The sequence below is a fragment of the Talpa europaea genome (genome assembly GCF_964194135.1).
Source record: "Talpa europaea genome assembly, chromosome: 7".
Taxonomy (NCBI): domain Eukaryota; kingdom Metazoa; phylum Chordata; class Mammalia; order Eulipotyphla; family Talpidae; genus Talpa; species Talpa europaea.
Window position 1 is genome coordinate 70,623,627 of NC_140074.1, and position 6,780 is coordinate 70,630,406.

The 6,780-nt window shown below is 41.3% G+C and overlaps 1 pseudogene across 1 annotated transcript; it reads right to left on the bottom strand.

Moving 5' to 3' along the window:
- Nucleotides 1-825: 825 nt before the first annotated feature.
- LOC311173591 (olfactory receptor 13C7-like) lies at nucleotides 826-1,727 on the bottom strand (annotated as a pseudogene). The gene has a single exon. The product of its transcript is annotated as an olfactory receptor 13C7-like (transcript).
- Nucleotides 1,728-6,780: the final 5,053 nt, after the last annotated feature.

Sequence of the window (6,780 nt, forward strand, 5' to 3'; positions counted from 1 at the left end):
AATGCTTTTCTATTTTCAATATCATTGATTTCTGGCTTTTTCTTTATTCTTTTCTTTCTTATGATTGCTTTGGATTTATTTTGTTGTTTTTCAAGTTTCTTAAGGTAGAAGCTTAAATGATAGAAGGCTCTTTTTCTTTTCTAATATACGCAATTATTGCTATAAATTTCTCTCTTGGCAAGACTTTAACTGTCTTCTACAAATTTTGATACATGGTCTTTTTATTTTCATTGTATTTAAAATATTTTCCTTGAGATTTCATTTTTGACTCAGATTATTTAGAAAGGTGTTTGGGATGTTTTTGTTGTTATTATCTTTCTGTTACTAATTTCTAGTTTGATTCCATTCTGCTCAGAGAACACATTCCATGATAATTCAATTATTTCAGTTACAGAGATTTGTTTTATGGCCCAGGAGTTATTTTGGAAATGTGTTTTGTGAATGCTTGAAGAAAATGTGCATTCTTCTGTTGCTAGATGACATGTGCTGTAAATGTAATTAGATTCTGTTGTTGATGTTGTCATTGCATTCCTTTGTATTGGATAATTTTCTGTCTAGTTATTCTATTAATTGCTGAGAACTGTGAATGTTACAGCTGTAATTGAGGGCTTATGTATTTTCCCTTTTAGTTCTATTAGTTTTTGCTGCATATATTTTGAAACTCTATTGTTTGGTGACTATACATATGATGATTGATTCTATTATTGTGTAATATATCTCTTAGTCTCTGGTAATTTTCTTTGCCCTAAATCTACTTATGTGATGTTAATATAGCCAATCATACTTTCTTTTGATAAATGTTTGCATTGTATATCTTCTTCCATCTTTTACATTCAACCTATCTATATTGTTATATTTGGAACAAGTTTCTGGTCAACAATATATAGTTGAGTTCTGTTTTTGAAACCATTCTTCCTATATCTATCTTTTAACTGGTTTTAGACCATTTATATTTGATGTAATTATTATCATAGGACTTAAGTCTGCCATTTTATATGTGTGGACTGAGGAAAGAATGTGTGAACTTGACAATAAAGCCTTTCACCAGTCTTCCGCTGAGGGGGTCCTCAGGATGGTAGCATTAATGAACAAATAGGAGACAAAAATGCACAGCCTTGGGATCCCAAGGAAGATCACATTGGCCACCACCATGCTGATGACATTGATGGAGATGTCAGCACAGGCCAGCCTCAGGACAGCCAGGGTCTCACAGGCAAAGTTTCCCCACAGAAGGGCAGCCTCGTTGCAAGGGATGTCTGCACCATCATTGTAGTTCCTCCAGCTGCCCAGGAGCCAGTGGCCATGGGCATATAGGTGTGCTCATGACCACAGGGTACCTCAGGGGGTTGCAGAAGGCCATGTAGAGATCAAACACCATCATGCCCAGGAGCACACACACTGTGGCTCCCATGGCAAAGGAGAGGAACATCTGTGTAGCACAGGCTGAGCAAGGGATGGTTTCCTGGGGGTCAAGAAGCTGTCAAGAATGAGGGGGACTGAGGAGATTGTGTAGCCAATGTCCAGGAAGGAGAGGTTGCCCAGGAAGAAGTAAAGGGGCGTGTGCAGACGGGGGGCATGGGTGGTCACCAGGATGAGGACCCGGTTGCCTGGCAGGATCACCAGGTACATCATCAGGATGAGCACAAAGAATGTTTTTTCCAGTCGTGGGTGGGCAGAGAGGCCCAGACAAAGCCTACCATGGAGGTGGCCTGATTGGACCTGTCCATGGAACCTCTGCTCTGTCACCTGCAGGGTCTCAAAATGCCATCCTATGATTCTCTGATGCCTGAAGTGGACTGAAAGCTAGTGAGGAATTTGAACTGTTGGGCAGCTAAAGAAGAGTCAGGGCAATCTGGGCCATTCCCTGTGTTGTTTTAAGAAAACTCTAGAGAGTTGTTTAAAATTTTGTGATATTTGGCTACCCCATAGATATGTTTGAAATGTCCCCTGATTGGCTTGTATTTTCCTCATTACAAGAAGGTAAGCATTACGCATTTACTTCATGCTACACCATGTGTGGCTGACTCATTTAATCAGGTTTATGAGAATGTTATCCTTCACTTTTTGTCTCTTCCTGCTTTTGGGACATGGAGCTAACTGGTCTCCTTCACATTGATTTCTTATTCCCTTGTCCAAACACTTGTGGATCCTGACTTCCTCCTCTTTTACAGTTCTCTGTCACAATCCACAGACTGAGTTGTTCATTCACTCATTCCTTTACTCAAATGTCAAACTCCTCAGGAGCACTTATCAGAGCTGGCCGTCAGCAATCACTCAGTGCATAGGAATTGTTATGTCCTCTTTCCTCGCTGGCCCTCTAGTCCCTAACACTCACCTTGGAATGGATGACACATAGAAATATTCTGTCCCAGGGACTAAATGTTCTAATGAATTTCTCATTCCTAAGCTTTCTGCTACGCCACTGAGATTCCTTTTGCCTTTTCTCCATGTTCGCCTCATGCCAGTTAATAAGAAGGAATGAAGCCTGAAATGGGCTTGGGACCACAAGACTTGACATATTCCTTTAAAAATGTTCTCTTACCTTTTTCATAAATAAGTTGATAAAATCACTTCTCCAAGGTTTGGGAATAGTCCAGAGGTTGAAAATAGTCTGGCCTGAAAGCAGCAGCCAGAGGAGTTAAAGCCTAACCTTGGTAAAAGTTAAGTTTTCTTGTCGTTGTTGTGTTTGGATAACATCCATCATGTCTATGAAGTCATTTAAGTAATACTCGGCTGTAGGGATTATTCCAGTCCCTGAAGTGATTTAAAGGTTAGAAATCAAAGTGACAAAGTTTAGAAACTTTTTACTCATCTGGGATTATGTCCCCAAGATCCAATTATTTTTTTAAGTTCCTCTGAAAGTACCTTCCTCCCCGCTTCCCTCTCTGCCTACCCATCCTGCTGAACTACTGGAAAGAATTAGAGAGGAAGTCCTCCCAACCCTGTCAAAGGTAGCATGAACCCCCAATCAGTGAGAACACTTGCCATAGACATGACAGACCCTGAAAAGAACAAGTCCTTGTAGCTCAGCTTCCTTGGGCATGTCCAAATTCAGGATCTCAAGATCCTGAAAGAAGCAAGTGACCTAGAATGTCTCCTCTTCTCTGTGTCCCATCAAATAGATTCGGGGTTTGGGGACAGTTATAAATGAGTCTAGTCCTGGATCCTGCCAAAATAGCTTCACAAACAGCAGCTATGGGTTTGAAAAAGGCCATTTGGGGGATCCCTGGTGGTGCACAGCGCTATCAAACTATCACCAGCCACTGCAGCACGAGTTCAATTCCCGGCCAGGGAGTTACCCACATGGTGCAGACCTCTCTTGCCCGCTGTGCCCCTCAGCAGTGTATTTCAGTAGATCTGCCTGTTCTGTTCCCCACTCTGTCTCTGGTGAAGCCTTTTACCTCCCCCGTACCACTGGCCTACACCCAATTCTTGTATGCATAAATAAATAAATAAGTCTTTAAAAAATTCCAGTTGCTGATAAAATGATGTCTTGTTTGAAACCTTTGCTCCGAGCATGCTCCTCCTCATGTGCTCACATGTCCTGGGCTTCCCTGGGAGCACGGCTGGTTTACCATTGAGTTGTGCCAACCTCTACTTTTCAGATCCAAAACAAAACTGTGACTGCCCAGGCAGCAGCCAGAAACATCTCAAACCTAAACCACTGTTTTCTGGACACACTATGTTCTGGTTTCCCCCTTTTCATTAATACTAATACTGGCGATGGTCAGTAGCGGATGTATTGACCTCTCATTCCATAGAAGTTCTTGGTGTACAAGAGGAGTCTGCTCAGCGTCAGGGACAAATAAAAATTTGGGGGATTGTCCGGAGCCGTCCGGAGCATGCGCCGTGTTGCGTGTGCGTGCCATGAGTTAAGTTTCGCTTTACCGTTTCGCTTTCGGAGAACCACAGGTTTTTCCTGTAAATCACATGAGACTGGAAGGTACGGGGGGAGGGGGGAGAGGAGCTACCAGGATATAAGAGGAGAACGCGGGAGAGAGAGGGGGAGAAGAAAAGAGATTTAAGAGGAGAACCACGAGAGAGGAGAGTGCTGCGAGAGGAGCAGAGAGAAGGCCAGGGAAGGTAGAAAGACAGGGAAAAGAAAGACATGGAAAAGTAAGAGAAGGAAAAGGAAAAATACAGAAGCATGCGCTAGCGTCAAGTTCTCTCAAGCCCCTCATTTCACCCTCAGCACTTCTCTTTTCGTGCCTACGAATCCCGCGGGTCGGGACAGGGGATTCCTCCGACTTTTTTCACAAATGAAACAGACTTGCATTGGCTTCTGAAAATCTTAGAATCACATATATGCCACATGGTAATAAATAATTGGATTTATTTATTTATTTATTTATTTATTTATTGGATTGCACTGATTTTTTTCTTCCTGTGAAATATATTATATACATAAAAGAGTGTTAAGAGTTTATGTGTATCATTTAAGGAAAAATATGCACGTGTACCCTGCCAGGGTAAGACTTAGAATGTTCTAGTACTTTAGAATCCCTTCTTGTTTTTCTTCCTAATTATAGTTTCTTCTTCCCATCTTGCAGAGGTGACCATTATTCTGACTTTCATGGAAAACATTTTACTCTAGACAGTATTGTCTAGAGTAAATCACAGTTGTGAGTCCTATCTTCTGTCATGATTCTGTCCTGTAGATTACAGTCAAACACTTACCTAGAGGCTTCTGTGTAGAGATATTCTCAATGTAATTCAAGTCTCAAGTCAATTGACTTAAGATTAGATCATCCAAGTGGGCCTGACCCATTTTTATCTTGGGCTAATAGCAGAAGTCAGAGTCAAAGCAAAGGAAGGATTAGCCACTTGCTATTTCTGTTTTTAAAGATGGAGGGCACACTAGGCAAAGACCAGAGACCTGCCACAGAAGGCTGATAATGACGTGCCAGCAGCCAGCAAGGAAACTAGGACCATAGTTGAACAACTGGGACTGAATTCTCTCAGCAATCTAAACGGTTTTACCACGCCTACCCAGACTTCTCATTTACAAAACTGTAGATGATAATTGGGTGCTGTTTGAAGCTGCTAGTTTTGTTTTGTTTAACTATTATTTTTATTTTTTTAAAATAAATTTTATTTTTATATTCCCCATACAATTGCAACCCCCTTATTTTGACCCCAATCCCTCCCCTCCCCGCCCCCAACCCCTTATAGAGTGTCTCTGGTTCATAGTTTTTTGCTGATTTTGATTTTCACTTTCTTATAGTTATTCATTTTCCTGGTCCCTTATTTAAGTTTTCTAGATTCCTGCTATGAGTGAGACCATCTGGTATTTTTCTTTTTCTTTGAAGCTGCTAATTTTGTAGTGATTTGTTACACAGTGATAGAAAATGAATATATATTCTCTTCATATATTTTCTTCATAGTTTTCCCAACTTCAAATGTACCTGAGTACAATGTATAATTCCATTGGAAAACTGAATGATTATAAACCTAGATTTTTAAAAATAAATATATATCTATACATATACATACATACGTGTATATATATTACCTCATTGTTCTTTTTTTTGTACAACGTATGCTTTCTTCTCTCAGGTGTAGTCCCCATAAAATTCCTGCCACCAATTCACCCGTGCACCGTCACCATAGTCCTTTATAGTCTTTCCTCCCCTGACAAACCTAGATTTTTAAGGGAAGAGAAGAATTGCACTACTTAGGGGAAGACTCGCCTGAGCATGGAATCTGATGGCCTCTTCTGAAGAAGCCAGGCAGGGCTGCTGGGTGGCCAAGTGCCAGGTGCCTGCAGATCTGCCATCACAGGGAGCGGCTCCTTTATGTTTTCTGCTGCTAAGCATTCACGATGACCCCCTTCCCACTCCTGGGAACTGGCCAAAGTAGAAAATTTGAATGATATAAATGAGTGTCCTCAATTAACTCAAGCAAGAGGACTCGGAGAGAAAAGAAGGAATTTTATCAGTGATTAGTCAAAATAAGGCAAACACAGGAAAGACTGTTAGAGAGAAAGCCAGTGACCCAGCCTGGAGGCAGGCAGGCAAGATGCTCCCTTACTCAGCCTACCCGTTCCATCCAGCCCTTTATCTGATTGGGTCAGGCCTACCCTTACCAGGGAGGACAGTTTCTTTATTCAGTCTGCACATTCAGACATTAATCACATCCAGAAACACCATTTCAGACACACCAAAAATAATGTTTGATCAAATATCTGGGCAACCCATGGTATAGTTGAGTTGACACATATAATTAATCATCACAGCAAGGTATGGAATTGTAGGAATTTATTGAAAATCATCTTCTTCCTGACCTTGAAGGTATTGCTTCAAAGTCAGAAGCCATTCTGATTCTTACACCTTTGTAATAGTTTTTTTTTCTCTCCCTGGAAAAATGTAGTACCCATGCTCTCAGTTGTGCCTCCTGTACTTCAGTCCAGAGAGTCATTGTTGTATTTTCCCTAGAGAATAATTTTTTTGTTGAGGTAGTGAAAGACAATTGACCAATAAGAATTGAAGGAAGAAGTGAAGAAACTCTGCTTGTTATACTTCTTTTTTTAAAAGATTTCTTTTTATTTATTTATGCATACAAAAACTGGGGTACAGGCCAGAGGTGTGGGGGGTGAGAGGATTCACCAGAGACGGAGGGTGGAACAGAACAGGTGGATACACTGCTGAACAGAACTGAAATACACTGCTGAGGGGAGCTGTGGGTGAGACAGGAGAGGTTTGGGACGCCATGTGAGTTAGCTCCCTGGCCGGGGATCAAACTCATGTTGCAGTGGCTGGCAATAGCTGAGACTTTGACCCC